General features: G+C 47.2%; 1 long non-coding RNA gene across 1 annotated transcript; it reads right to left on the reverse strand.

Annotated features, from left to right (window-relative positions):
• Positions 1-951: 951 nt before the first annotated feature.
• Positions 952-10405, reverse strand: LOC112576720. The gene is made up of 3 exons (XR_003101891.1): positions 10284-10405; positions 8123-8280; positions 952-2183 (listed from the first exon to the last, which is right to left on the reverse strand). It is a non-coding gene; the product is annotated as an uncharacterized LOC112576720 (long non-coding RNA).
• Between the last annotated feature and the right edge of the window lie 9128 nt (positions 10406-19533).

Here is a 19533-nt window from a genome sequence, read left to right on the forward strand (position 1 = left end):
GTTCTCTACATGGGTTAATATTATTGTGTGTATGGCTACAGTTCATCACTGGCTACAGTATACATACACTGATACATCACTTGCTACAGAATACATACACTGATACATCACTTGCTACAGTATACACACACTAATACATCACTTGCTACAGAATACATACACTGATACATCACTTGCTACAGTATACATACATTGATACATCACTGGCTACAGTACACATACACTGATACATCACTTGCTACAGTATACACACACTAATACATCACTTGCTACAGAATACATACACTGATACATCACTTGCTACAGTATACACACACTAATACATCACTTGCTACAGTATACATACACTGATACATCACTTGCTACAGTATACATACATTGATACATCACTGGCTACAGTACACATACACTGATACATCACTGGCTACAGTATACATACACTGATACATCACTTGCTACAGTATACATACACTGATACATCACTGGCTACAGTACACATACACTGATACATCACTGGCTACAGTATACATACACTGATACATCACTGGCTACAGTACACATACACTGATACATCACTGGCTACAGTATACATACACTGATACATCACTTGCTACAGTATACATACACTGATACATCACTGGCTACAGTACACATACACTGATACATCACTGGCTACAGTATACATACACTGATACATCACTTGCTACAGTATACATACACTGATACATCACTGGCTACAGTATACATACACTGATACATCACTGGCTACAGTATACATACACTGATACATCACTGCTACAGATACATACACTGATACATCACTGGCTACAGTATACATACACTGATACATCACTGGCTACAGTACACATACACTGATACATCACTGGCTACAGTATACATACACTGATACATCACTGGCTACAGTATACATACACTGATACATCACTGGCTACAGTACACATACACTGATACATCACTGGTACAGTATACATACACTGATACATCACTGGCTACAGTATACATACACTGATACATCACTGGCTACAGTATACATACACTGATACATCACTGGCTACAGTATACATACACTAATACATCACTGACTACTCATACAGTAATATGCTGTATACAGCTACTCGCTACAATAATTATTTCAAGACGCGGGGAGTGCAGGCCATGAGTGGCGGTGTTGTAACCCTTGCTGCTGGTGTTGACTGTCAATCATGTGAGGTGCGACTTCAGTGCCGGGTGCACCTTGTGTCCACTATAGCCTGCTGGGTGGGAAGGGTGTTGCCTTCTTGCTGATGACAGCCTGCTCCTGTCGCCCCCGTGTGGTCATCATTGCTCCTGGTAAAACACACGAGCACGTGACGATCCCGTGGAATGATTGTCCACGTGCTGGAGGTCCTCAGCTGTCTCGTGTTGTCCACACAGACCTGTCGCCAGTGAACACGACTCCCGCCATGCACGTTTCCTGTTTGCATTTTGAACTGCGTGCTACGTCACTGGTTTGGTCCTGTTGCGCACGACCCCTTATCTGAATGACGTCACGAGCCTCCTTGTGTAAGTGACGTGCGGACAACATCAACGTCACGCATTTCATCATCAGACACCACGTCTGTACGTCACCAGTCACGTGCAACGACGGAAATGACATGCTTCCCGTTCGGCAGCTTGGCGAGCAAAAGAAGTCTTCAAACGAGGCTGGCTTTTTGCCCGAGTTGTGGATCACAAACATTTCGCATTTGTGAATCCTGGCTGAGGCTGCAGGCCACGTGATTAAGGTCAACAAGCCCAAGAACTGTAGCAAATGTCAGTGCTGCCTTAAGAAACATCCAGAATTTTCTCGCCTTTTCAACTGCGCTACAAAAATCTGAAGACAGGCAGCTTGAGTTCGGTTTTTGTGTGTTTGCATGATGCACACCTCATGGAAGATGTGACGTTCGCGGATGTTTTGTCATTCTCTTTTTGGTCGTTATGAAAACGTGTGTCGGCGGCTGACGAGCTGATGGCGACGACAGTCCTTCACACAAAACACATACAAAACAAGCGACTCTCACAAACTCCGGCGATGAGTTTGAATTAAAGCTGAGAGAAAACAGAATGTGGGTGTCTCCAGCTCCTCCTTCAAGGCACTCCACTCCACTCCACTCCACTCCACTCCACTCCAAGCTTCGGTCTGCCTGCAGTGATTAAAATGTAAGATCTTAGTCTTTAATTATTTAAAACATCCTCAACAAAAAACTTACAGAACGAATGGCTTTACTCTCTTTGCTTTTTTGGGGTCTGGGTGAAGAAGAGTGAGATCAGAGAAAGAAAAACAACACCTTTGGGAACAAGAAACTCTACATAGGATAAAGGAAGGAAGGATGAAAAGATGGTGTGGTGTAAATAATGGACACAGGAGAGTTTATGGACTTGAAGGCCATCATACCTTGATACCAGCATCACGAGCTTTGATGTGTTATACAGTTGCTGTAGTCACACACAACAGTCAAAGTACAAGTGGTCCATCGGGCCCACACTAGTGTTGCAGCAAGTGTATGTAACATGTTGCAAGTGCAAAGGTTGTAGCAGCTGGAGAAGCTGTGTAGTCAGTCAGTCAGTCAGTCTGTCTGTCAGTCTGGGTAGCAACCTCAGTCGGTCTGTAGACACATTCTAAACTCTGGTTTTTATTTTTTATTTCTTTTGTTTATTTTACTCCATCAACCCATGTTATTAACTCATTCACCCCACATCACACATCACACATCACACAGCGCAGGTAGATGCTCCAAGTGAGTTTTAATATTTGTTGTAGTGGTTTTGAAAGCTAACGTGTCTAACTGCTTTTCATCCATTGTTATCAAAGGCTGAGTGATATTAATGTAGTTTTCACTCAGACTGTCAATGTCAACTGTAAACATATTCACAAAGTGAATGTCCGTAGGAAATCGCTGCAAACAGTAAACTGTCAAATGTTTGCCCGAATCTTCCTTTTTGTTTATTTGTGTGCACTTGTGACATGCACTCGTTCACTCCAAGTGAAAACTTGAGGCGCACTCGAAGCTCGCACGCGGGAAATTCGATCATCGCCGTTATCCTCACTAATTTATTATCGTCGCCCACAAAGCTCCTGATGACACATACCTTGTGTCATACAATATATCTTATATAAACATTTTATATACATATAGTAATCACCCGTTGTGTTTCAGCAACTGTGTCAGACTGTACACAATGGGATCAACAACTGAGTGCAAAGACGATCATTCACAGAAAAGTGACAGAAGGATGAAGTCATGGAGGCAGTGAGGACTATTTCTAAAACATTTCTGTATTTATTTGCTGTCAGGCCGCAGCGTCTTCGATCGCATGTCATTATAGAAGGTCGTGACCTCCTGGGCCTCTTGATCAGCAGCTCAGCGCCTCGCCATCCTCCTGTGAACCTCCGCCTGAAAAACGAGACCTTGTGGCCTGGCCGCCTCCTGACAACAGTCTGGTCCAGCACGCACACACGCGCACGCAGAGTCCCTCGTATTTATACACACACACTCTCTCACACTCACATGACACACATACACACACACTCACTCTCACACGCACACACAGATTCTCTCTCCCACACTCATACACACATCACACGCACGCGCACCAACACACCAATACAAATACGGAGTCCCCTCTGGCTGTTTGTCTTGTGTTATGTGTGGTTCACGGGGTTAGAGAGAGGCGCTGTTGTCTGTAAATGAATTACCACTACTACGTACATCATTACCGTGTTACAGACTGCTGTCCTCCTTGTGTGTAATGGGATAATTCCACCTTCATTAACTTCTGACTACAGTTAGTCCACAAGCTTCACCTCCGCGCGCCACAGACGACAGGGAGGGAGGCTACAGAGTCCAGCCTGTGAGGTGAGCCACAGAGTTCAATGAGCTACAGAGTCCAGCCTGTGGGGTGAGCTACAGAGTCCAGTGAGCTACAGAGTCCAGCCTGTGGAGTGAGGTACAGAGTGCAGTGAGGTACAGAGTGCAGTGAGGTCACAGTCCAGCCTGTGAGGTTAGCCACAGAGTCCAGTGAGGTACAGAGTCCAGCCTGTGGGGTGAGCTACAGAGTGCAGTGAGGTACAGAGTGCAGTGAGGCCACAGTCCAGCCTGTGAAGCTGCTGACTACAGCAGCACCGAGGCCAACATCCAACCTCTGTGCACTGCAGCATCAAGGGTTGAAAACATTGAAGAAAAAAGCGGCAGCACTTTAAAGCAGCGACTGAGGGCTGGGTAGACTGGAGGTAGACTGGAGGCAGAATGGAGGCAGCATGGAGGCAGACAAAGCCATCCATTTTAGTGTCTACACCGCTGACAGGCAATTTAGCTACTCCACGTGATCCCCGGACAAATGACATTTCCACGTGCATGGCACGGCAATAAAGAGGGAGTGCAAAGTGTAAACAACATGCACACATTTCACTGCTGACAGACATCTTACTGCCACTACAATGTCGTGACACTGGCACATTGGTATTGTCACTATAATTCTTGTGTCACTGCACTGGCACAACAGAAGCAGTCGGCTGTCATCACGAACTAATATCCCTGGACTGCTGGCAGACGATTTTTTCCAGTTAACTGCTAAAACGAGGCATGAGACGACGTAGCTTCCGGTTTAGTCACATTCTGTGTTACGGCTCGCCGAGACTAACAGCGGAGACCCTGGCAAGAGGCTAAGGTTGGTCTCGGCAGACAGACAGCAGTCCACCTACACATCCATGCTGTCATCGTGTACAACAGATGACACAAGGGTTTGAGCTGTTGACTAGCACATGACATGTTACAGGTGTCAGTCCATGTAGTCGTGCAGTGTTACATTAGTGAGTAACAGTCAAATACTGGCCTGGCAGGTCACGTGGTAACTTTGTTATGACGTCAGCGACAGTTGCTGACCTTCGGGATTATGTCTCATTAACATTGTGAGTTGCAAAACATTTGTTGACTTGCAATACGAGTCTCAGACATTCCAACCACGTGACTTACTTTTCTCTGTAATGAGCAACACTGCGAATACAGTTTTCTTTACAGACCAGCAACCGTCATCTTCACTAACATCTGTCATCAGTCTACACTCACAATCATTGTCTTGACTAGCAAGGTCTATAGCAGTTCTTTGTTCTATCAGAGGACATTTTACAGACAAAATAAACACTCCGCCTCTTAGCCAGCATGTCAAACACCGGATTATAAAGCCACTAAGTGATGAAGTCTCGCCACTAATGTTACAACACCACATTTAAAGCAACTAACATGTAACACCACATTTAAAGCCACTAACACAAGAACATGTTACAACACCACATTTAAAGCCACTAACACACAACACCACATCATCAAGCCACTAACATGTTACAACACCACATTTAAAGTCACTAACACACAACACCACATTTAAAGCCACTAACACACAACACCACATTTAAAGCCACTAACACACAACACCACATTTAAAGCCGCTAAAGGCGCTTGAAAGCAGGATTACCGGTGTCATTAGGACTGAGAGGAGTGTGGTCGTCAGGGGATGGAGAGGATCAAGTTTTCATAAGAGCGTTAGGGGGGAGGTCGGGCCTTCTCGCCGCATCCCGCTCATCACGTGACTTTGCGCGAGAGGCGAGACAAGTGGCGCGTGGCCGTGTGAACGTGTGAACGTGTGAACGCCGGTGGTTACTCAGCGAGCACCACAACGACTACAAACAGTTTTCAGCCTGCAAGACATTAGAACCTTGGATACTCAAAAGACATGCGACAAACTCAGTGGCGGAGTGTGGATGTAGCAAAGAATTTCCATGACGACAGCCTCCATGATAACTGAGGTCTGGGTCGTGTCTGTCTTGTATGCTGGGCGCTCGCTCTTATAACCACGTGATCTCCTAGCACGTGTCCTGCACGTCAGGGTGGTGAAGCCAGTAAACCTGAGATAAGTCCCTCAACACAACTCAAACACAATTCGCAGGCTTGGTGCTTGTGGTTTATTCTGTTGTCAGACCTTGTCTTTGAAACTTTCCTTCCACACCAGCTTGCAGACCATCACTGGACAGACTTTGGCTCCCTGCAAGTTGGGTTTTGTTATTTGTGAGGCGGTGCTGGTCGTTGTTCTTGGCGATGTCCGGGTCCTGACCTCTGGCTACGTTTTAAGTTATCTTTCTGATGCCATGTCACCTCTCCACCCTGCCTCACACCTTGGGTGAGGGACGGCACGTGCTCTACCTACGTTCTGTCTGCAAGTATAGACACCACTGTCTTCACTGTCATGATCACGTGACTGTCACACACATACTCACACAAAGCAAGAGTGCGACACAGACAGGACGCCGGCAACATATTAGCTACATTTTTAAAATAGGTTTACAAGATTTTAATTGCCTTTAACATGGAAATGTTTCCAGACGGCTTCCTTCTAAATGTTTCTTGTGATGACGTCCTCAGCATTTTCTTCTTGTGTGCTTTTACATCGGCATCACCTGTAGATGGAATCGACTACTTGCCGTGGGCTGTAGGAGTTGATTATGGAGAGAAAAGTGCTTCCATCTAAAGACGATTTGTGCTGTAGGACGTAGAGGGGCGGAGGATAAGGGGGAACATGGGGAGTGGGGGAGACCACGGGAAGGGTGTAGGGGAGGTGTGGGCGGAGTGTCCTTGTTGTTTACTGTTGTTGTGCTGTTTGCTGCTGGCGATGCTCTCTTCTCCTGCTGGTGGCCAGGAGGCTGCTCGGTCCTCAGTGGTGGTGCACTTTACTGGTGGCGAGATCTCCTGTGTCCTCCTGTTGCTGCCTTGTCTGTCATGTTAGCAACTGTAGTACCTTCTACTAAAGCACATTTGTAGCCGCCCTTTGCTCCTCGGGCAGTAACAAGGACTAAACTAACTAAAGCACCTTCAGCTTCCTCTGGCTTTCTGTTCTTCTTTGACATTTTAAACCTGTAAATGCGTGTAGATGAAGGTCCACTGGGATTTTTTTATTTAGCAGCGAGTGTGTAAAGAAATGACTGGTATTTACCATGAGACATTGACTGTACAAATGAATTGTATTGAAACTTGTTTTCTGTGTAGCTGTAGATTACAATTGAAGATGTATACAGACCTTGAACTTGATGAACCCTTTTCATTAAGAATTTGCTGTACGAGAGACTGAATACTCTTTTATTTAGTGTAGGCTCAAACAGCAACACCGACGACAAAGCAGTTTGGTGATGAATGGAGCACAAGGAGTTAGTGAGCATCTTCAAATACCTGGGAGACCCCCTCCCACAGATGGCAGTTCCACCGCAAACAACAACATCAGAATCCTGGCAGACGAGCGGCGATGTCCAGGGTGGACAGGATTGGGTGCAGCAGTACCATCAGGCTCCCTACCCAGCGCCCTGTGTACCTGCCTCTCACCGCATCTAGTGTGTACTTACTGTGCTCGTGGTCCAACCCTGATGTAGGATGTAAAACTTGGTAAATGTATGATGTAAATCATGGAGTTTGCTTTATCATCCTCCTCATCATGTCCATGTGTGTTTATACGGCAAAGTCAGGCTTACTGTGCTTTACAAAAACTGGTTGTCACTTAAAAAACTCCTTTAAAGCAACCCGGATGCAAACTTTGCCACGTAAATAGCATTATCAACACACTCTGATGTACACAAGATTAGTTTCTCTACGTCTCTACACACATACTCATGTATGATGCTCACACACGCTTGTTATTTGTTGATCCTGTCGTTGACATCAACTTTTGTCCCAAATGCAAACACAGATGCACCCGCACGTGCCTGCAAGCACTCTGCGCACTAACGCTGTCAGCTGCTCGTGTCACTGATGTAGACTACGATGATGCGCTTCTGTGGAAGATACCAAAGTACAGGTGATGTCCTCTTCTGTCAGTTGTAACCTCGCAGTCTCTTGTTCTCTCACACACTCATTCTCTCCCTCTCACACACACACACAGCATGTGTAGCTGGTGTGTATAAATAGTTTGCTACACGCTACACTCACTGACACTACAGGGGTCACAGTCATGGGGTTAGTTTGGAAAGACCGGCAGTCGTGGAGACAAAGTTGGAAAATAAAAAGCAGAAGACCACAGAGAAACCAAGATTCAGCACAAGTACCAGGATATCGCCAAGATGCAGAGTTCAAACAAAGGTCAGCCCATCTGTCAGCGCTCGGTGTAGAGAGCACAGCTTCGGGATTTCATGTTGTTGGCAAACACATGTGATGCAGCCGCTGTTTCTTCCTCTCAACACGAAATTACATCTTTCACTGCCACCTGAAACGGCAATGGATTAAAAATTGTAAAGCGCTTGCTGTTCCGATTAACTTTTTAGCTAAACTTGGATGGATCCGGGTGGTTCTTCCCTCTCTCTTATTAACAAATAAATAGGCGAATTAAAGAAACAAGTGAAAGGTGTGTCCGAGGTCGTCAGTGTATTTGCTTCCACTTGTTTAGTCTGTGCTTGCCAACATGAAGTATTAAAAACTGTAACTGTCACACGATACACACCTATAACTTTCACACGGCACAGGTGAGGCACGCTAGGTGTAGCTGTAAGCTGTTAGACTTTGACTATGGCGACTGCTTCCTTGTCTGCTGCAGCCTCTAGTCCTTCCCAACATCAACCCACCCACCCCCGAAAACAAAATAAAAACAAAAACAAAACAGACGGCCAAGCACAGCAAACTCTCACAGCAATCTTCCAGACTGACTGAGCGCAGACGCAGGTCCTGGTCCGTAAACAACGCACTCGGGTATGTATGTGGAAACCACCACAGGACCGCAGGGTGGCTTAGCCTTCCACACATCCACTCTTCATCCGTCGGCTTTCTTTGTCTTCAGCCGGAGGAGATGGCGATGGTTTCCTCTCAGAATGCTTTGAAGTCTCCGCTGGTTGTCCTGTGACTTGCAGGACCTGCCTGTGTTCTCGCCAAGGCTCCAAACTTCTTTCTTCCTCACTTCCTGTGGTCCAACGTCTTCCTCCCGTTGTTTGCCCTCCGGGAAGGAAGTGGCGGGGATTCTTGTGCCTCGGGTAGTCGGCCATACAAAGAGTGCGATGTTTGTGTTTTTAGGTTGGCCTCGCCATGGGTTGGGCTCGGCTCCCTTTCTCCACCACAGCCCCCCACGTTCCCCACCCCTGGAGCATAACAAACCTGTTTGCTAAACAGCGCCGCTAACAACCACCTCCACGGGTGTGCCAGCCACCCTTTGCCCCACTGTTTGTACACGTCATCGGAGCGAAAAGGGGAAGCGGCCAGCCGAGTGGTTAGGGCGCTGGCCTCCCAACTGAGAGCGCTAGGGTTCAATGCCCCATTAGCGCAGCATACTTTTTCCCCAGTCGGGGGGTGGGGGGTGGGGAGTGGGTTTCTGACTCGGCAGAGGGTTGGGGAAGGTAAGACAGCGACGGAGAGGAGATGGGCACCCCCCTCATGTACAGCTGGCCCGAGAAAAGTGAGTAACACCTCCCCTACCCCACAGCGACCTGACAAGGTTAGGGGCCGACCTTTACCTTACCTGTGGGAGCGAAACTATCGTTAATGAAGGAGAATGTGGCTGATGAAGGTAAGCGCTGTTGAACTGACGGGAGGTAAGCTCTGACAGACTGTGCCGACAGTGTGCAACAAAGCTCAGCATCCTGTTGGTGTCTTGAGATCCGCGGCCTGTGGTGAGACTGAGCTGTGCCGGTGCTGCGGCGGTCATCTAGTTACAGACCCCATCAACGGCGTGTGATCACAAGGTCCGCACCATCACCAGTCATCTGTCACAACGTCCAAGATATCAACAGGTGATTGCAATCAGGCAGCCATCGCGAGGCTGCACAGGCCACCCGGGGGAGGGGAGGACAAGGACGCCGACACTTCAGTCGCAACATCAGCAGCAGGCGAGAGGGGACGCTTGCACTTTGCTGGACATCGCCCGCTCGTATCGTCCGCACATCGCCATCAAGGCGCCCCTAGTGGCGAACTCGGCGGCCTGCGGGTGTATCCGGTTCGTGCTGTCTTCCTTCATTATAGAGAAAGTGGCAGAGCTGATGCCTTGGCTTGGACCATCTGATTCTGGCGGAAGTGGACACTGGTCATTGCCGCCGACACCGCACAGCACCAGAGACTGGAGCTCGCTGTCCCACCTGTGGGTGCACTCAGTGCACGCGCACACATGTTTGAACACATGAACACACGCACGAACACGCACTCAAACACATAAATACCCACTCACAAACACATCTCTATCTCACACACACACTCGAACTCACTTGCCCACTAGTTGACAGCTCTGACCTGTGGGTTGTCCTGAGTTTGGCGTGTCGCGAGAACAATGTCGATCCCCTGCTCGTGCTATGATCCAGGGCTGCTCCTCCCTCCTCTCGCTGTCCTCAGTCTCTATTATTCAATTTTTGTCTCCGCCGCGAGAGAGAATAGGCCATCAGCGAGGAGGCAAAAACCTCGCACGACTGACGGGATGATTGAAGCGGGATGCTGCGCTGAGGATAACGTCCCCCTGATGGCAGAGACAGTGTGTGTGTGGGGGGGGGGAACAGGGGGGAACTGGGGGTGCTGGGTAATTGATAGCCGGCCTTGAGGATAGGCACGTGATGGAGAGAAGGTGGGCCCTGAGTTGTCCCTTCTGGTCCTCTGCATCCCTCTTATGGCCCACGTCCTTGCTTTAGAGATTGAAGGCATGTTTGACCAGGTGTGTCATACGTAGACACGTGTTTGACCAGGTGTGTCATACCTAGACACGTGTTTGACCAGGTTTTACTGTCACGCCTGGGCACGTGGCTGACCAGTCTATCAAAATTGGATAGAGAGCACATGTCCCAAGCAAACGGCAATAGATAAATAAAATCTATCTGAAAACACCTTTTCTAACATCAAACATTGTAAGCAAAAGCTGTATACATGTTGACAAAATAGACGTTAACGATGTCTCACAACACATGTAGACAGGATGACCTTTGCCGACAAGTTTTAAACAAAGGATGGCTGAAACTTTCTGCTGCCTCGTCACCTGGGAAATAATGTCTTGACAAGGGATCAAAGGTTTTTGCCGCCTGCCAGTCTGATGCGTGTTGTCACACATCGCCACTCACGTGGGAGACAGGCCGGCAATTGGCTGCAGCTGTTCCTCTTCCTTTTTCTGCTCTGGCGCTTGGCACTTGGCACTTGGACCTCGGCTCTCACACAAACACACGGCCCGCCATCTCCCCCGTCCCTCGGCCAACTGACAGTTCTTCAAAATTAATAGAAAAAAACCAGCTGACATGGCTTTTCAAACTGAATTTCGATGCAATTCAATTTTTATCCCTGGTTTTGGGGAGTTTTTTTGGCTAAAGTTTGGTGGGTGTGAGGGGAGGGGCGGGGTAGGGGAGAACGTACCCGCTTCAGCACTGGGTACTTGTCTGACAGACATGTGGAGGGCTGCAGTAGACTGACTGTCAGTGTCAGCGTGCTGATGTAGTTTGATGTGTTTTTATTACTATATGACCACGATAATGCCTTAAAATGTTGTGATAATTGGAACTTGTCGATCAACACAAATAAGAACCAGAATAAAGGCATTCTCACGAGGTAAAATAGAAAAAGAAACTTCAGTGTGTTGCTATGATTAGAATCTCGAAGAATATATTTTTTATTATTGGCTTAAACATATTACACGAGCTTCTACCCAGCACAAAGCCTCTGTTCTCTAGTAATCAAAGCCATGCGCACACTTGAACAGGAGCAAACCATTATATCTTCCAGCAGATCTTCAATTTGGCTTCATCATCATCATCATCATCATCATCATCATCATCATCATCATCATTATCATCACCACCACTACCACGACCATCACTAATGGCTGTGAGATGCGGGTATCAGCAATAACTAGTCTGAAAGAAGAACTGTTATTAAGATTGTGTACAGTGACGGATCAAGAAGCGAACCCAGTCCTGTACAATGTGGAGCGTGTGCTACAAGTGAAATGTTCTGTTTCTGGTTCAAACTAGTTGGTGTAAAAACCTCAAAATAAACTTTCGATGATCATCATTTTTTAAAGTTTTTACAAGCATGGAGGCTATCAGACATTGTATTCGTGCTGTGAAGTCTGTTCGTGAAGACCCTGGCAGAGGAGGACATGGAATAATCATACAGGTGTATTTTTTCAATGAAAGGTAGATGTACGCTGCAGGATGTATGTATTCAAAACTAGTTAAAGGAATTAGAAAATGAAAGAAATTTGCTTGACTTATAGAAATGTGTGAAACTCAAAATGGCAGTAATTAAGGGCAGTGGTCGAGATGAGGAGTGAGTGAGCAAATGTAGGAAGAGAGAATGAATATTTAATATGGAATTGTACTGTTCATGCCATTCTTACTATATTCTCAATGAAAACTTAATTATGGGATTGTGGTGTTCATGTCACTCTTGTTATATTCTTAGTGCTGCTACAAGGTGGTGAAGACACTAAGATGTGGAATGTGCAGAACGTGCCTGTAGCCCCCTGTGACAGTGAACAAGACTCACCGGACAGGACTGGCGGCTCCCAGGAGCCTGAGTTCTCGCCTCCTGTGCTGTGAGGAATCAATACACTTTTCTATCACGTAATAACAAGGAACTAATTTTTTAACTGCAGAAAAAACGAGGGGGCGGCACTGAACTGTCAGCACCACCCAGACGAGGCTGAGAATCAAAGCCATCATGGCGAGGGCGTGGCCAGCCGTAAAACGGGGTCACTCTTGCGATGGTCTCCCCTGACGTTTGACAGGGGCAGACAAATCAAATATGTTCAGGGGGAGGAACTGCTGTCTCAGTTTAGCTGGAGCTGCAGTAAATCTCCTTCATGCTATTAACCCCATCGAGACCAGCGTGAAGAACGTGGGGCGGGCTGCAGTATGTTTGCTGACCACGGTGAAAATTATTGCAGCGGGAGGAAACTCTGGCTACATATGACACTTCCTGTGTCATACGTGTGACACATAGACACATAGACACTGCCTGACATGACAGTATCGGACTACTACTACCTTCTGCCTGTCTTTGATGTCTGCGATGGAATAATTGGGTAAATTGCTCGTGGAGCATCAGTGGATGCCTTCTGTCTGAAATATTAGGAACGGGTTCCATCGCTACATTCCACCCGAGAAATCGTAAACTGTTTCATTTTTAGACAAATTGTAAGTAGCCTAACACATTCACGGACAACCACGTTTTGAGTAAAACATTGGACTAACTCCTGCCTTCGTGTATTTTCTGGTGTCAACTCTCACTTACGGGTGGGTCGCTACCCTCGGAGTAAAGTTTCTGACTTGTATTCCACCTTCCTGCCTGAGTGACTTCACGTGTGTATATGTGTATACTTGAGCAGGAGTTTGACATAAGTGTATGTGTGTGAATGAGAATGTACGGACGTGTTCACACAGAAATATGTGTACGTACGAAACGAGTTATGTAAAGTACATGTATATCGCTAGATTATGTAGGAGACAAGACGTGTAGACACTCCACTACACGTGTGTATGAATATGAACATATCGATATAGCAATGACTGTATGTGTGAGACAGACTATATACATACACCCGTGACGTGGAGGATCTACTTTACCACGTTAAACGCCTCGAGACAAATTCGTCCCTAAGGAAGGGACTCGTTTTTCTGGTGTAGGTAACCGTGTGTGTGATGCAGGTGCCAGTGTGGCAGCAGATTTATTGCCACAACCACAAGACTTATTCTTGAGCGCCCTCCGTCACTGTCGTCTGTGGCAGCACGTGACGGGGGTGCAAGTGGTGAACTGTGTCATCACCATGGCCCCGCTAGTCGTCACTGGTGTGCACGTGCTCAGTGGAGTGACAGATCACCTGGTTTTCCACTGCTGACAAAAGTAACACAACGCAGGATGGCGCCACCTGTGTGATAAGTGAGACATCAGTCCACAACTAATGGCGTCACTTGGAGTCACTTGTCACGTGGCGTCACTTGGATTCACGTGGCGTCACTTGGAGTCACTTGTCACGTGGCGTCATCTGGCGTGACTTGGCGTGACCTGGCGTTGTGGTTTTCCCCAAACAAACGAGAGGAGAGAGTGAAGGGTCAAGCGCGTGCCCTGGCATCGTTAACAAGAACGGCATTCGTGACGAGGCGCGTTGCCGGGCGAGAGTAGGACGAGAACATACGTCACGTCTCAAGGGTCGGGGCGGGAGGAGTGGGTTGCTGTAAGACAAATCGCTGTTAGGTGTATGGCCTCTAGTCTGGCGATCTTCAGCGACTTCATCGTGGAGACACCAGCCGACATGTTGGTGTTTGAAGTGGTCAGCAGGGCAAGAGGCGGACCTTCTGCCAGCAGCTTCCACCGGTTCAGCGGCTCACATCGCTGACGAGGTTTCCTCCCGCCAGACGGTCACCTGACTACATGTTTGAGGACAGTGTTAGAGGGGTGACGATGATCTTATTGTCTTGTACACTCGTACAGTTGTTTTCAAATTGTCAGTATTGTGGATTGGCTTATAACCAAAGCGGAACAGTTTGTTAAATGTTTTATTCATACTTCCTGCCTTTTCTCCCAGCAGGCTACAGTCCTGTGATGTTTTATTAATACTTCCGGTCATTTTGTGGCAAGAGGTAATAAAAGATTACATCTTTCTGTCCAGCGCGCAGTGTGTTGAGAAAATGACAAATTCAGCGTCACATTTGCAGGTTTTTCCCTTCTGAGTGTTTTTTTTCTTCTTCTCTCCTCTGATGTGATTTATGTCCCTTTACTTTGAACTGTCAGCGTGTAATGAGCGAGAGTTGAGCTGACGGCAAAGCTTCGTCAACTACCTTTACTGACTCACATCAGGGAAGAAAGAGTTTGCATATAATGTACTTTTGGAATTTATTTATGAATGTGTGGCAGCAGTTGAGTGCTTTGGCCACGGCCACGCTGGAGGATGAAGTTTCCATGGTTACAAGGACGCACTCCCTCATCTTCAGGCGCGAGTAATAAACTGCCAGCCCAGCCAACAATTGTGACTAACATGGTGAGCTGAGATCACAGTGAGACCAACGGGGGTGTGTGTTGAGACCGAGTATGGTGAGAACATCGTGGTTTATTAACACAGCGAGAAGCAGCGAGACTTGCTGGTGCTGCTGGCGAGAGTCCAGCGTCAGGGGGCGTCAGGGGGCGTCAGGGGGCGACAGCAGACGTCTCAGGAAATAGTTGATTGGTCTTTGACTTCGCCCCGGATATGACGTGTTATGTATTAGCGGCGATAAGAGGGAAAGTGCAGGCGATGGCGTAGTGATCCCCCGCGAGACTTTAGCACCCGACCTTACTGGACTCTCCACCGGAAGTGCGATAAGTTAGTCCAAGGCCGTCTGAGGGCGAGGAGATGACGAAAGATAATCTCTCCAAGACGGGTTTCCCCAGCCTGGTCAATGGCTCTCCGATGGACCATCCCGAGGCCGAGTTATGGCGAGGAGGGCGCCAATCGCTCCGCCATACTGTCTGAAATCGCTACTCCAGGTTTATGGGACGACTGTCGGCAGGGGCAGAGGTAGTGATGCTCCTTGCTAAAGGGGTCTTCACACGGGCCAACTTCTCACACCTTCTCGCCCTCTTGCTGTAAGAGCATCCGCACACACTGTGTACACCGAGTACAGAAAGGAATATTAGTTTATGTTCATGACATACATTCTGGAAATAGACAGACGCTGGCAGGATGTGGGGAGACGTGGAAGATAAGAAGAGAGAAAGAAAGTGTGTGCGTGTTGAAAGATGGTGTGAAGGGCTCTTCACACAGCCAAGGCCTGCAGTTGACATACGGAAACAAAATAAATGTCTGACTTGGCTATTCATCTCAGTTTATGTGGCAGCATCAGGGAGGAGAGAGAGAGAAGCTGTGGCTGGCTACACGACCACGTCTCCAGGGTAGAGTGGATGAACACTCGGCACCACAGGATGGGGTGGATGAGCTCCATCCATTACAGTCAACACCTTCCCGACAGGCATCCGTATCCAGGAGATATTTTAGCTCAAAACATTTTATGTGAACATAGAACAATGTTTTGCACATTTGTATCCTAGTGGGTATTTTATTAATGTAGATGTAGAGACCAAGGTGTAGATCACTACAAACATGTTAATTGACATTGCAATGTCTTTAATGGCTGTCGACACCAACTCAAGCTAACAGTTGTTGTCTCCAATTACCTGCAAATGTCCAGGACGAGCCACGACTGTCCACACTACCCACATTACCCACACTACACACATTACCTACACTACACACACTACCTACCATTGAATGAGTTGATGAGCGCTACGACAGTTTACGACCATCTACAGCTGCCACTACAGCTGCCACAGCTCTCCATGACTGCCCACAACTACCCACAGCTGTGTCTACAACTGACCCAGACACTTTGCGACAGAACACATGACCGCAGTGACGTCAGTGGAGGATACAAATCCCATTTGACTGCTCCTCCCCACCTGACAATGTACTCAGTAGGTTGAGACACTCGTTGTTCCCTCTGTGGACGTTCAGCACTTAATGCGACATTCGCTGTGCTGCTCTTCATTTGCTAAGTGAAGATGTCCCATAGAAAACTGTTTCTCGCTGGAAAAGTCTTGTATCGGAATTCCTTTCAAAATGTCTGAATCTTTGTGAAAAAAGAGACTACGACCTCCACAGTGTGTCGTCTGTGTGTGTCAGTGCAGTGTATTTTCTGTGAAGGCAAACAATGGCCCAGGTGTGAATGCAATCACCAATCACACCCTTCCAAAGACAGGAAGCAACAAACAGTGCCAAACTACACAACCCTACCCTATCAACCACCACAGGGAGGCTGAAATGTAATCCACAACTGCATCAACACCAGTGGGAGGAACTGATAGAAGAAGAACAGACAAGGCAGGAGCAAAGGTGAGCAGATGTGAACACACCTACAGCGGCAACTGTACCACAACTACGCCCTGGACAACCATCACACTTCTGTTTCCATGGGTGGCATACCCATCAGCAACCTGCACTTTGCAGACGACAGCGATGTAACATCAGAAGACAACAGTGAGCGGCTGTTGAGGTCCTCCCCCCTTCTGTCTGTTGGGTTTGAGTCTCTTTGGAGAACATCACACGTGCCTTTGCACTGGTGTCTGGTGGCAGATGAACTGTCAGACTAATGGCAGGAATCCAACAGCGAACTGCAAGACTTTATGAACAGACTGACAAACACTGCAAACACATGCGAATGGTTTTTACCAGAGCTAAGAAGAGCAAAGTTACGGTTGACACCAGCGGCAAAACAAAGCATGAATTTACATGAAAAGAGTACAGCTCGAGGATGTGAACACCTATAGGTACCTGGGAGGATGTGAACACCATATTTACGTGCCCGAGACTCCCTCTCTTCCAACATGGCAGCTGCACGGCAGACATCGGCATCAGAACTGCGACAGCCACAGCGCCAACCGCCAGGCTGCATGGGATCTGGTGGTTTACTGCCGAGTACACTATGTACACATCCTTCTGATGATAGTGCTTGTTGACGTGCACTCTGCCCACCGATACGGACAGAACAATCCAGAAAAGTGCGAGAGAAAGCGACTGTCGAGCTCCTACAGAGACCATGTTGTGGGCAGCACGGCCCTCGTCAGCTGTCGCGTCCCTCCTCCAGTCCCTCCGTCCTTGACGACAGTCCCTGCCGACCAGCATAACTAGTACACATCAGTGGATGAGTGAATGAAGGAATAGATTACAAGATGCTTTTGTTTGTTTACGATTTTGAATATTATCTCGATAAGAATCTGCAAGGCATCAAACAGAGTCCGAGTGTGACCACGGACGTGTAGGTGGACTGCTGTCTGTCTGCCGAGACCAACGCTTAGCCTCTTGCCAAGTTCTCCACGGCTAGTCTCGGCGAGCCTAAACAATGAATGTAACTAAACCGGAAGATCTGTACACACCAGCCTCGTTTTAGTAGTTAACTGGGAAAAATCGTCTGCCAGCAGTCCAGTCACGACTTGGTGATGTGACTGACTGACAACGCGTGTCATCAAACCTTATCTTTACAATATTTCAGGTTATGGAAGGTGGCCGCCAGTTTTATTCACGAAGGATTTCGGACTTGACCAGTGTAATCACGGCTACAACACCACGTGTCGGGGGCCTGTTGCTGTCATCCCATCACAGTTACTTTCCTCTCGGGCTGTAGCACTGGGGTCCATGTGGTCTCCTCGCATCCTGGCTGATGCACTCTTGTCATCGATTCTCGTCTTATGTCAGGACACTGTGGTCTGTTCCCTTCTCAAACATTATCAGCAAAGTTCTTATCGTCAGTTTGTCTTTAGAAAGCTCGAGACATAAGATTTTACTCAGTTTCCTATAAAACACAACCTTATCTTTATCGTGTCCTGTAACTTCCACTTCTTTTCTGTAACTGAGCTCACGTGTCACTGCCCTTGTAGCGAGACAGCTTTTCCACCCAAGACTATTTTTCCAAGCGAGGAATGCAGAAGCTGGGTTTTCTAGTGTTGCTGAATGATTTAGCAGACATTCTCTTGGTATTTTTTTATCATAACCAAAAATAAATTTTTAGTTGTATGTGTTTAGCTTTTTCATGTTATTTTTATTTAAATTTGACTTGTAGTTACCTGTAGTTACTTTTTAGCAGACGATCAAGCACCCACTGACGCAGTGATATCAAAAGAAAATAGTCCCACTATCCACATCTCTTTGAAAGCTGTAATAATTTGAACCTAAAAGTTTCATGTGTTTCTCAACTGTTAAATTTAATTTTGTAGTTTGCTCAGACCATTGGCTCTCGCTGAGAGTTCGGTTCTGTCCTTACAACAAGACGCATTCCTCGCTTGGAAAAATAGTCTTGGGTGGAAAAGCTGTCCCGCTACACCCTTGGCATTAATCTAGTCACCATTGTTTTCTCTGTTATTGTCACTGTTATTGTCACTGTTATTGTCGCTATTATCGTCACTGTTCTTGTCATTGTTAGTTCATTTTTATTCTCACTGTTAGTTTATCGAGAAAGACAATAATCTTTAAAATACTGAAGACAGTTTAAATTCTCTCCGCTGCCTTTCTCTAAACAGACATCTTTCTCTCCCTCACAAAATATTTTCAGGCAGTCCTCGCTTCCTTGGAATAGTGTCATGTCATGTCATGTCAGTACACGTGTGCCTTTTGCTGCCAGCCTCCCACAGGCTGTGGTGTCTGGAACAGAGAAGGCAGCGGGTGACGTGTGTTTATTTGGAATCAATGAGACGTCTGCTGGCACGCTCGTACGTCACCGCCTGATCACGTGTTATCTCGCTTTCCTCAGACAGGTAGAACCCAAAAGCTATCCCAGCTGTCCCCACTGCCATGTCACTTCCGGAACAATATGACAGCGTAAAGCACATGCTCAGCAGCTGCAGCAAGTCTCACATCCGGGCATCGCCGGCACGTGACCTGCTGCAAGTGTCGCTGTTAGACTAGCATGTCTGTATGTCTACCTGTATGTTTTAGGATGTCTGTATGTCTACCTGTATGTTTTAGGATGTCTGTATGTTTACC

This window comes from Pomacea canaliculata, linkage group LG1 (assembly GCF_003073045.1).
Source record: "Pomacea canaliculata isolate SZHN2017 linkage group LG1, ASM307304v1, whole genome shotgun sequence".
In the NCBI taxonomy this organism is placed as follows: Eukaryota; Metazoa; Mollusca; class Gastropoda; order Architaenioglossa; family Ampullariidae; genus Pomacea; species Pomacea canaliculata.